The 13,332-nt window shown below is 42.2% G+C and overlaps 1 pseudogene; it reads right to left on the reverse strand.

Moving 5' to 3' along the window:
- Positions 1–423: 423 nt before the first annotated feature.
- Positions 424–1,686, reverse strand: LOC149197803 (putative chromatin-remodeling complex ATPase chain pseudogene; annotated as a pseudogene).
- Between the last annotated feature and the right edge of the window lie 11,646 nt (positions 1,687–13,332).

Raw genomic sequence — 13,332 nt, forward strand, 5'->3', positions numbered from 1 at the left:
CCATGTTCAGAGTCTTTCAATTTAAAAGTTCTTCAGCTTTTAGCTTCCAGCATCAGTTATACAGCATGACTTTATGTTGAGAAATGTCAAAGCAACAAGACCTGAAATTGTATCCATGCATGCCACAGTCACCGGACAGCCTACATAAACAATGCCTGAATCTGTGACTTTATTTCGATAAGTTTGCAGCTCCTTCAGGTTTGTAAGCTCAGCCAGAGGTTTGATATCTGAGTTCTTTATACAATTGCATCATCCAATGTTCAATGCTTCTATTTTTGTAAGCCCTTTTTAGATGCACCAATCCACCATGAATCCCTGAGCACATCACCAGATACAGACTTGTCAAGTTCACAAGACCAGATAAGGCACGCAAGCCTGATGCAGTTATTGCATTGCTCTTTTTTTTTTTTTAACTAAGTGAAGTCAAGTTTGTAAGTCCACATGTTGCCAGTGATTGCAATCTTCTGTGAACTTCTTCATCTTTGCATCCAGCTCTGTTGTAGCCTCCTCACCTTTCGCAATAATTCGGTCAATATCCTCATCAGTTATGGTGCTATCTTTGGAGCTAAATACCATTTCTGCACCAAACCTCACCATCTGCAACAACTCATCCTTGTTTACAGTTTTTTGTTCTGCTAGACGTCCTTGTTGTATGACCAATGCATCAAGTGCAAGCTTCTTATAAGCCCTTTCAATCACCTTTTCCTCTATAGTGTATTCTGTACAAAAGCAGAAAACTTGAAGTTCTTTCTTCTGTCCAATTCTATGTGCACGATCCTGGGCTTGTAGATCAACTTGTGGATTCCAGTCACTGTCATACAAAATGACCACATCTGCTGTGGCAAGGTTAATACCAAGGCCTCCAGCTCTGGTTGAAAGCAAGAAAATAAAATTTTCACTCCCTTCTTGATTGAAAGAATCTATGGAAGCATCACGATCCTCTCCTGAAGTATTCCCATCAATTCGACAATACTGATATCCACAGAACATACAATAATCCTCCAGAATGTCCAACAGTCTTGTCATCTGTGAAAAAATAAGAACTCTGGAATCACGGTCCTTCAGTTTTGGAAGTAACTTATCCAAAAGAACCATTTTGCTCGCATTGGCGATTAGATGGTCTCCAGTGGTGTATAGTGGACCTAGCTCAGCACCCTGAAAGAGATATGGATGGTTGCAGCACTTCCTCAATTGCATGGCTATATTCAAAAGGTGCTTACGCTCTCCTCTAGCATTCACAACATCCAAGTCTTTTTGAAGCAATGCTCGGCAAAATTGCTTTTGCATTTGTGACATTCCAACTTTCAATATGGTTTCCTTTTTAGGAGGCAGACCCTTTTCAACATCTGACTTCAGTCTTCGTAGAAGAAATGGTTGAAGAACCTTATGAAGTTGTTGAACCACTTCTTGTTGGTCATTGTCAGCTGATATTTGGAACCAGTCATCAAAAGTTTCAGCAGAACTAAAAATTTCTGGAAGTAAGAAATTGAGAAGAAACCAGAGTTCGTGAAGGTTGTTTTGAAGAGGTGTGCCAGTTATAAGAAGCCTGTAGTTGGTGCCGTAGATTCTCATAGTCTTTGCAAGAAGTGAATTTTCATTCGTTATTTGATGCACTTCATCAATAATAATGTATAGCCAACTGAAACGTTTAAGTGTGGTCTTTGAATATGACCATGATGGCCACATTCAGACTGCAACTCTCTTGAACCATCATCACAGAGCTCCCATTTGTATAACTGAATCTTTTTATTGATGCCAGCAAGCAACTTTCCATTAAATGCATTCAGATCGTAAACAGAACCCTTTGTCTCCTTCTCAGTAACAACTGCAAACATGTGCCAGTACCAAGACACCTAACGACCTAATGATGAAGATAAGCGTTTGGATATGATAGACGAAGTGTATAAGCTGACAATTGTTGATGTAAACACAACGGATTTTGATAAATATGACAGCTGGGTGAGATTTGCTATGGATCAGCACGAATCCCTGATTTCGTAACGCAGTCAGTGCAAAATCGGTGTTTTGCGCTACGAAATCACCTAGACCGGGTTTCTGCGCTACGAAATCACCTAGACAGTTTTGTAGTGCATATGAACTTTGAAATGAGTTTCGACATATGATATTCATGTGAGATATGAGACCAATGATAGACTAAAACAGAAAATTGACCCCATTTGACATACTAACAAGACTCTTAACAAGACTCTAAAACAAGATGAAAAGACTAGACCCAAAACTGACACCAACCCTTTGACAAACTTAAAAAATTGATGTTCAGAATTTAAAATATTTTTTCTTGAGTGATAACAGTTCCCTTCAGGGAACAACACCTTGTGAGTATTTCTGAGAACACCCTTTCTCTCCCTTGCATGATCATCCCTAGACCATCCCAATTCACTCTTTATGATCCTCTTTATGGCATAAAAAGTACAATACATATTTAAGGACAACCAGTATGGAGTCTACTGGAACAGGCAAATATCTTGAATATTATCATCTTTAATAAGATTGCTTTGTGATGATCGAAAAAGAAAGGACACAATTATCTATATCACTTCACTGTCCTCATTTCCACTATAAATCAAACTGATTGATTATCTGTACCATGCTGGTTCTCCCCTATCTCGTATAATTCTCTCTATTTATTATCAATAAGATTATGGGTATATTTTTTTTCTATTGATATGTTCAAACTTCTTCCACCATCCCTACTCTTAAGGAGTGTTGAGCCACCCTCTATATATAAAATGGGGAGTGTTAATATATATATATTCGCTAACAATTGTATGATTCTTTCCACAGATGGAGGATAGGGGTTCTCATCACAAGCTAGCCTACCATGATCATAAGGAAGGAGTGAAGTAGCATTCCCACTATGGCCACCACACCAAGGATATGATCCAATGGATGCATCAAGAAAGAAATTCCTTGGAACAGGAGGTCTCATCACGAGCTGGCCTGACCACTTTCGCTACTTCCCAGTGAATGGCAATGTGTTCATCTGGTTACCATACCAGCACATTGGTCTCTACTATGGACATCATAATGCACTTCCCCAATTATACATAGAGGGCATGGTTCCCAAGGGTTAGAAAGCAACTCTATCGAGGCTATGGATGCCTGCAGGCAACAAAAGATCTGCTGATGATATTAAAGTTTTATTTTCTACATCAATAATTATTATAATGCCCTCTTCTTATGTTTTTATCTTTTCTACAGAGAGATTATGTCCCTAACTTACCTTGAACCTTTATGCATGAGTTAATCTTTTAAAATCAATCACAACAGTTTTAAGTGGAATAACGGCGGTAAAGTATTATTTCCTGCGTATGCTGTCCTTTTTCTTTATCATATCACCTCACAACATCTTATCACTTATTGATAATTCTCATTACACGCCTTGTTTTCATCACTCCAATATCCTTTATGATCCTTTCATTAATATGTGTACCGTGCCACTTTCATTACCCAATCCATCACCCCTGTACTTCGCCGCCAGCGCGTTATCCTTTCATTCATTCGATCGTAGGCGACCTATTATTTCGAGAGGGGGCGAGGACCTCCAGTATACTTATGCATGTGTTGTCATCTTTTCATATGATTTTGCAGAACAATACGACATCCCATGATCACAGAGCATGTGGCATTATAGCAGTCCTCGATAACAGTATTTATGTTTATAAAGTACCACCCGATAGAGCCATTACAACCACTTGTTGTTCCATCTCTCGGCTCTGTTCGTTGTTGTGCTTTCCCCACTACTCTAATCATTTTCAGAATTCAAGCATCATGGGAGGAAGAACAGTGCGTCGAGAACCTTTAACACTGGCTATCTCTGACGAAGCCAGGGAAATTCTAGCTCACGCAGGATGGACAACATACTGTACAATATTTCAACCCCCCAATGAGGAAATTGCTATCGAATTTTTATGGCATCTACAGAATGGACAATCTATGGTAAGAGGCAGACAAATCACTGTAATAGACGCTGTGATAGCAGAACTATCTGGGTTGCTGGTAGAAGGACCAGTATGGGCTGGTAAACGATTAAAGTTGCATGATGCTATAGAGGCTTTTAGGGATGAAAGACAGGAGCTAATAAAGAAGGGAAAAGGCATTCATCCATCTTCTCTTGGAGAGCCATGGGGAGAATTAGCACGAATTGTCTAGAACTAAATTACCTGTGATGGGCATAAAGATGTGGTAAGGCCGCGTCAACACAAACTTTTAGCAGTTTTAAAACAAAAATGCTCTGTTAATTTGCCTGCACTATTGAATTCACTACTGCATGACACTGCCAAGAGGCTGAGGCTATCCCAACACGTAGAAATAGTAGTTAGCCACCATTGTTTGATCAGGTTAATAGTTAGCCATAACCTTGCTCAACAACAATCAACCTGGGATGATCTAATATTGGCCCTCGAAAGAGGTGTAGCCCTGCCAGCACCCAACCCTATCCCAAAAAGAAAGAGGAATGCCCTTTCAGGAAGAATACCTCACAAATGCATACGATCCACAAGGTTGAGGTCAAAACAGGGAGTGTCTGAAAATCCTCAAGGCAACGCTAGTCAACCCATAGAATTATCTAGCCTAGTAAGTGAACAATACTTGCAGCTAGAGTTATAAGGACAAGATAACCCTGAATTAGAACCTGAGGAAGGAACAGGGAAATCTGAAGATGAACAAAGAAACGAATTGGGACCTCCCCCAACACCAAATATGAGCCCCCAAGACGATCTATTGCACGATTTCGAGATGGCCCAGGTCCTGGCCAACATGAATGTCTACATGCAACCTGAAGGACTGCTCGATATTAACTTTAGGAGAAACCCAATCTCCTGGGAATTCTGGCTATACCAGAATTCTATCTCCCTCAAAAGATGCAAGCCGCGAAGCGGAAATAGATGCAGAGGCCATTCATGAATTAGAGAACCAATCTGGTGACACACTCCCAGTGGAAAACAGCCATGAAGGTCTAGACCCAGAAAACATAGGCCAAGAAGAAGAAGCAGAGACAGAGGTTATTCGCGAAGCTGATAATCAATCTGGAGACACGATTTTATTGGAACAAAGCCAGGGTGAACAACCAGGCTCTTTAGAAATAGAAGCCATTAACGAGACTATAAGCAAAACAATTATTCCTTTGAAAAGGCATAAAGCCAAATTGAAGAAGCTAAGAAAAGAACAACAGAAGCTTTGCAAGATGGTCAAAAGACTCCAAAGGAAAATAAAAGAAATCACAATGGGAAAGGTTCTGAACAATACCCTGGAGATAGTAAATGCGGTCGTACAAACATAATTATATGAAGAAAGGGATACAGGAACTCAAACTAAGCCCACACCTACTCAAACAGTCATCACTCAAGAGGAACAACATGCAATTTTAGTAGATGTAGCTACTCAGATAGAGGATGTACCCTCTTATAGCATGGCTACTCAGATGGAGGTTTGGAGCTCCCATAATAAAGAAATACAGATAGAAGAAATCCCTTCTCATAGCATAAGCACTCAGACGGGCATACAAGTCAAAGACATCATGACACACCATGACCCCATTATACTGAATCTTCAAGAAGAATTGGCACAAGCTCGACTCACAGTGGAACGAATTGAACAAGAAACTGTTTCCTAGCAGAAATATCAAGAGTTGCAGAGACAGCTTCGAGAAATGAATGCAATAGAGAGCGATATTTTTGAAAGATGCAAAAAGGCAGAGGAGAAAATAGAGAAGATCAAGCTCAAACTAGACAGGGTCATAGGTCAAACAGATACCATCTGCTCACTATATACGGATGTCTTGGCATGCAGGTCTCCCGCCACCAATTATGCCTTGTTTTTGTTAGAATGGTACCTGTTGTTGAAAATTAAAGTTGTGAGGGCTGGAAAACCAATTGAATTAATAACAATTGAAGATTTTGTAAATTGCTGCAAACAACATGGTGTGAAGGTCCAAAGGCTTCTTTATGAGCTTTACCTACACAATTTTGTATTAGAGAACGAGGTGGAAAAGAACCCGAACCCTTTTGTAGGGGATGTCCAATTCCAGGCCTTTATTTCATTTGCAGTTAACCAACTCAAATGGTGTAAAGCTCATAACGCATTCCAAAGATAGGAACATGGATTGGATCTTTGGGTAAGAAGTGAATCTAAGCACCCTTTACAAATGCTTGCCGACCATAAGAGTCTGATGACATGAGAAGGGGTGATTAAAATTTTTGGGCCCATTCATAAGGAGATTATACAGAAAGGAGTATCATATTTCCTCTTCATTCAAGAAAGCTCTCTAGTTGCATCGAAGCTCAGGTGGACGGTCTCCACTAGTATTGTGCAGGATAGGGAACCATTTAACTACAGAAAGTTTAAAGCAGTTGCGGCCCGTTTTGTCACCTATAGCAATATTATTTTGGGAGAAGGACCTTATTGGTTAGGATGACGGTCTTGAAGCCCCATCATTTGGTATCCTCTTGAAGGTTATCGGGCTATCTACGAATTGCCTGAAGGAAAGGAAGGGCCCACCTTTGCGCTCCTAGCTCAACATCATGGTTTTAGACCAATTTTTGACGCTCCCACTCCGGCCTAATCTTTAATTGCACTACATAAGAACTACTTACTTTTCATGAGGACATGAAATAGGGTAAGCAGGGGAGTATGTTGAGTTACGAAATGGGTATGTATTTACTCTTAATTTCACCACCTTTTTCCTCTTTTCTTATCTCTTTCATATCTTAATACGCTAACATATTGATGGATTGTGATAAGAAACATATAAACTACTTGCAATTAATATTTATCTATCATAACTAACTTTTACTCCTTTGTATGCAGAAAAATGACAAAAGGAATAATTGTTGTTCCCTAGAGATGGAATAGCATAAACCAACAAAGGAAGAATGGAACACGTCGATTGCGGATAGGTCGGAGGACAAATTAGGAGGATCAGCGTTAAATACGAAGAGTGTCTGAAGATAGCATTCGGTTGCCGATCCTGAGGGATCACATTTAATCTTTTACCTCTTTCTAACTATAAAAGCAAATGATTGTAGGAGGAAAGGGTATCGATCGATCTCTGTTATTTCAAATTCTAATTTTAATTTACAGACTTGTGCTATTGGAGAACGTGGCCGTGGTGTAATGTTACTTAAGTTCAATTATTAATATATAATTGAAGTTGATGTTCATTCGTATTCTCTGAAGTAGCTCAGCAGTGTTCGCTAGTGGCTAGGGGCCCGACCTCTGGTGGATTAAACTGCTTCCTTGTGTTATATATTTCTGATTCTTGCAAGTTTGATTGGTTTGATAATTTTCCCATTTTCTGTGAGTTTATCCTATTCGCTATTTACCGCTTTCCTGTATTGAAGTAGTATATTTTCTTTATATATTTTGCAGCACTATCACTTGATTCGATTTATGTTTATTGTAGATTAAATTATTTAGATAGCGAATCGTATTCATTGAATCAGCTGTAAGAGTTTGGTTATCGTTATTGAACTCTCAGATTGATATCATTTCCTTTTGGATTGCTTCATAGAGATTGAGTATGATTTAGATTGAATCAACTAAGAAGAGATGAGTTATTGCTACTATGCTCTCGGCTGATGCTATTGTTAATTGAATTGCTTGTGTGAGATTTGATTATGATTTTAGTAGAGGATTGAGTCTTGAAGCTTAGATGTCATATTTCCTTTAATAATTGCAATTTGAGTTTTATAGATGCATCTGTTTACTCTTGTATCAAAGGTTTATACTTCATTTTAAGAAACATTACTCTATGGATTTATAGCTTGCACATATTGTGTACACTCTTGAAATAAAAGGACTTGCCCAGGTTGATGATTAATGTGGGGTAATTAGGAGTTTTAAAAGACACCTTTTATCAGCCAAAAGTAGTATGGGGGGGGACTAGGTTTTCGCACCCTTGAGATGTCTAAGGGGTTGATTTGGTCCAACTGAGAGTCCCTTCGCATAGGTTACTTTGCACACTTCCCTGGCCTTCGTGCCCTGATATATTCACCTTCGCGCCCTGATATATTCGCCTTCGCACAGCCCTAACCAGGGGCTATGGGGCTTTCGCACTGCTGGAGTAGCGATCTACACTATTTCCCTAAGTCACACCCGAGATCTTACTTATCTTCTTCTAACAGTTAGTTATCTTCGTGTAAACAGATGCCTTATATTATATTTACTTATTCAACACATTCATATGAGTTCACACAGTAAATAACCAGTAAACTTGCAACTCATACCCAATAATACATAAACCAAGAAAAGATACACATAAATATGGTAAAACTTCTCTTTTATTAATTCTTCCCATGATTATAGACTCGACCTGCCCTGCGCACTCAGCTACGGACTACTAGGCCTCTGCGCACTCAGCTGCAGAGCCTTCTCCTACTCTACGACCCAAAGACACAACTTACACTTCAACTCAATGCTTCATTAATTCCTTAGATCTATCCATTCTTAGCTTAGATTCGATTTATTCTACACTTAGAGCCTCGTTCTATTTATACAATCCCATGGTCCGCAGACCATGGGTAGATCTTTCAAACCGATATTACATTACAAAAACAAGGGTGGACAACCCTATGACTCTATTACGACTTCGTGCTTCGCGCCCACAATTCGCGGAGTCTTTACAATGGACTTAGTCAAAACTTGGGCTTTAAGCCCCAAACCATGCCTTGGGAGGGATTCCACGCCCAACAGGTCCCCAACACAAACATCATGACTCACCCTCGAGTCACTCTATCAGTGCGGAGATCTTTGCGTGGAGACCCTCCAACTATGCTCGGACAACTACAACGTCGGCAGCGCACTGAATGGCTGCCTACTGAATCTCTTGTACTCGTTATTCCGAGATTACGGTGACGAAACTGCTCCCCTACATCTGTTCCTGTGTCCCTTGCATTTGCGCGAGCTTGCCTTCAATTGTTGTTGTAATGACGAAGGCCTCGTCAATCCAAGGTTGAACATGTGCCTTCAAAACTACCTCTCTATGTCACGCTACATCTACTTGTTATTTAAGTGCTTTGGCCTGTTGCATTCGCGCGAGCCTCTGAGTGAGGGCCACTGTCTGCATGGTCCCTTTGATGTTTTCATACTACTACTGGAGCTCACGCGCCTCTGTCTCTAAGTACTAGATGTTAGGGTCCTCATGTAGATTGGTGAGGACCTCAAATGACTCTTCCAACATACTGGTGCAGTCCCTTACTGCACTGTTGATCTCCTCCATCTCCGATGTAATAGCGTTGGCGCGCTATTCTCTTACTTCTAGAGCAGTGGATGGCTACGCCTTCAACCGTAGCTCTGTTATTTGAAGGTTCAGCTCCAGCCGAACCTTGGCCATTTCTTCTCGCGCCTCGCACACGCCTGCTGCTAATTTGTGGATGTATGCCTCTGTTGGTGCTTCTGCTGGGATGGCCAGCTCAGGGACCATCTGGCAGGCTTCTTCCAGTACCTGTACCATCTACCTGTTTTGCGACATGACTTCATCACGCTGCAAGCTCAACTACTCCATGTTGATCTTCTTCTTGCTCAACACCTGCAACGTGCGGCTCTCCCTAGCCCACAATTCTGTAGTAATCCCATCCTACAGAACATAAAGTGTCTCTCATGGGAGTGCAGCCATGTTGATCCCTATCCCTTTTAGTGCACAAACCATAGGCTGGTCGGCCTCATTTGTTGTAACTAGTGCCCCTTCTGGCAGTACTATTGTGTTGGTTGCGCGAGCACACAACATTTCCTCGGTTGCAGTTGTCCCTACTGCGAGGTTGGTCGAAAGAATACCAGCGTGAGGAGTGCGCACCTACAACTCTTGAATCTACGCTCGAAGGGCCCCCAACACAATCTGATTCTCCTCTGTGAAGTTCTGGAGGGCCTCGGTGTTGATGTTGCGCACCATCTCTGCTATGTCGTGCAAATCTCCCTTAGTAAGGGTGATCAGGTCAATAGACACCTTGGATGCTTTTACCTTCTTATGCAGCCCCGTCCACTCGCTCGGGCGTTGGCACTTTAGTTGTGTTGATGCTATTTGTGGGTCCGCACCACCCTCTTCTTCCTTTGTTTCCATCTCTTTCTCCTACTCAGGTGAAGGTGACTTTTGGCCCTTGTGCACCTTCTCTGCTGCCTTCTGTCCTGCAGCTGTTGTAGCCTTTTTTTGTTCTGCTGCTACCTGCACAGTGTCCCATGCCTCCTGCGCTTTTGCTACCGCTGCTTCTTTCCTTCTCTTTTTTGCCAACTGTGCCATGCGCAGTTTGGCCTCCTCCTTCTTCTTCTGCATAGCAGACTTTTCCACCACGACGATGTATGGGGCACGCCATTCTAGCGGCCACATCTCCAGTACATCGAAAATCACATCATCGGTGGCTATGAAGGGTAACTCGCTCCACTTCTTGGCAGGGTCCTTGCATGCCCTGAGGTATATGTGATGAAATTCCGCCTTAAATTCTGCAAAACTTTGCAGGTTGTTGTAGACAGTGGGTGATAACTGCGGCTTGTGGTTAATCCCCATTCTGATGTTCATCTCCATGAACACCTAGAATATCTTGCTGTCATGGATCCAGTTCATGTCCTTAGTGGCCCATAACGAAGCATACTTCACGGCCTCCAGGAGATCCCTTGCAATCGTGGGGAACTGGCTGTTCTCCAGTAATTCCCTGCCACCAGCACTATGGATAGCAGAAACCATGCATAGTGGAACTTTTTCCTTGTTCCTGTGCCTCACGAAAATTCTCTAGGAACTTTTTTCACAAGAATTCAGACCAGTTAAATTGGACCTTTTCTGTGCATTATTCAGCAAGGGCCACCACTGGCGTGGGTGCCTCATCCGCGCGGCACTTCTGCATGACCTTACCTGCCAATATCTGAGTCACCACCCTAACTGCTTTGTTGTTGATATTGGAGATTGCATAGCCCTTCTTCTTCTTTTCCAACTTGTATTTCTTCTTCATGGCCTCCGCGATGGCCAAATCGCTGCTCTTCCCCTCTGAGATGTCTGCGGGGTCCTCTCCTTTACACGGAAGCTGCGTAATTTGATGGATTAAGTGGTCCGTGATGGGGATGGGCTCCTATAGCCACAAAAACCCACCATGCATGATCCGGATTTAAACAGGAACACAACAAATTACAGACATAACCATAAACACAGAGATGCAGTGGAAATAATACTTCATTTCATTAATGTAAAATACTGAAATATGCTTACAAACAGAAATGGAAATAAACCAGCTAGGGTGATGGTAGCTTATCTCTGAGAAGAGATGTGGCGGCTACATGCCTCTGAATTGCCTTACAACGAGGCTCAAGGGAATTTTTATTATTGAACAATAAGTGCAAACCCTAAACAACCAAAAACCTAACCTGAGGAGATGTAACACCGAGAGTTTATGGGCCTCGTTGGGGTGAGTTGAACAGCCAACTTCCCAGGGTCACGACTTGGTCATATTATCTCCGTTTGATGCGCATGATAGCCCGTTGGAAACATCTCTTCGAGGACTATAACGAAAAAGAAAATGTTAAGTAAACCATCGTTGGTGGTAGATTTCCAAAAAAAATGTCGTTTAGGGCCTCAAAATGGCTCCGGAAGTTTAGGACACGAAAAACTGCTAAAAATAGTAAATTGTGCTAGAATTAAGGAAACTGAAAAACTAAAAGAAGCAATAGTGGGGGTCCAAGTGGAATTGGTGGGTGGCCACCAATATCCACCTGGATCATTCCTCCCCCTTAGGAAGCAATGGTCCCCATTGCGTTGAGTTCCTCCATGAGATGAGGGAACTTCTACTGAACTTGGTCCCTTGTGAGCCACTTGCCCTAGTGAAGGATTTGGCCTGCTTTGACAACTTGATATAGTTGGATATTCTGCTGGCGAGTGTGCTTGATCTATGTGTCCATGATCCGATCAGTTGTAGCTTGTTCCATGCAATCTAGATTTAGCTTTGTGGGTGTGAGTTGTTCTGCAATGTCGGATGTGTCTAGTAATGGTGGAAAGTATGGCCGAAGGTGCCCCACATTGAACACTAGGTGCAGGCCAAGGAATAGGGGAATGTTGAGCTCAAATGGATTATCTCCCACAGCCTTGGTAATGGTGTAAGGACCATATCAGAGTGGTCTGAGTTTCCGATAGGCTCCAGTAAGGCGTTCCTTTTGCAAATGCAACCAGACTTTGTCACCCACCTGAAACTTGTGTGGCACCCGATGTTGATCATGTCGCTACTTGTACTTGACATTTGATTTCTCTATAATGTCATGGACCTACTCGAGAATACATTGGATGTGCTCAATGAAGTTGTTTGCCTTATCTATTTAGGACTGGACATGAGTCTAATATGCGTGAGTAGCTGCAAATGGCATGGCCACATCAATGGGACATAGTGGTTGGAATCCCAAGCCCACCTAAAATGGGTTGTGGCCAGTTGAGCTATGGAGAGCCCGGTTGTAGTTGTGTTGAACATATGGGAGGCTCTCGTCCCATGTGTGTGAATGCTTTGAGTTGTACATGCACAGAATGTGTACGATCATCCTATTGACAACCTCTTTCTGGCCATCAATTTGAGGATGGAAGGCTGTGGACTTAGTGAGTTTGGTGTCCAGCATCGACCAGAGATTGGACCAAAATGTACTAAGGAACCTACTATCCCGATCTGAGATGATAAACTGTGGGATCCCAAAGTGTACCCACACTCGTTCAAAGAAGAGTTTAGCAGTGGCTTCTGTTGTGATATTCTTCTTACAGGCTGCCATAATGGCCATCTTTGAGAACCTGTCCACGACCACAAAAACACAGTCATTTCCATGCTTAGTTTAAGGAAGGCCTAACATGTAATCCATGGAGATAGATTCCCAAGGTCAACTAGGGGTAGGCAGCGGGCTATAGAGGCCTTGCTTCTTGATGGGCGGTTTGACAATGGCGCAGGAAGTGCATGATCTGATGTACTTCCCGACATCCTGTCAAAGATTCGACCAATAGAAATACTTCCGCAGTACTGCCACCATTTTCTTGACCTCGAAATGCCTAGTAGCCCGACTGTAGTGTGCTTCCCAAATCATCTTGGCACGCTCGCTTGAAGGGACACAAAGGTGACCCAGGTGGCATAACAGGGCATCCTGGAGGTGAAAATATAGAACATGCTGACCCTCCAAAAGTGTCTGGTATGTGTGGCCAAATTCGGGGTCGCTTTTGTAGAGAAGTAGCCAATTAGAAGTCTCGTGCCCAAAAGAGTTGAGCACAGTGGTTAACGCCATGATCGGTGGTCGACTAAGGGAATCTGCAACATTATTGGTGCTGCCCTTCTTATACTTGATATTCAAATGGAATTGTTTCAGGTATGT

The sequence above is a fragment of the Pinus tabuliformis genome, chromosome 2_2, assembly GCF_031772625.1.
Source record: "Pinus tabuliformis cultivar Carrire ecotype Pingquan chromosome 2_2, CPIR1, whole genome shotgun sequence".
In the NCBI taxonomy this organism is placed as follows: Eukaryota; Viridiplantae; Streptophyta; class Pinopsida; order Pinales; family Pinaceae; genus Pinus; species Pinus tabuliformis.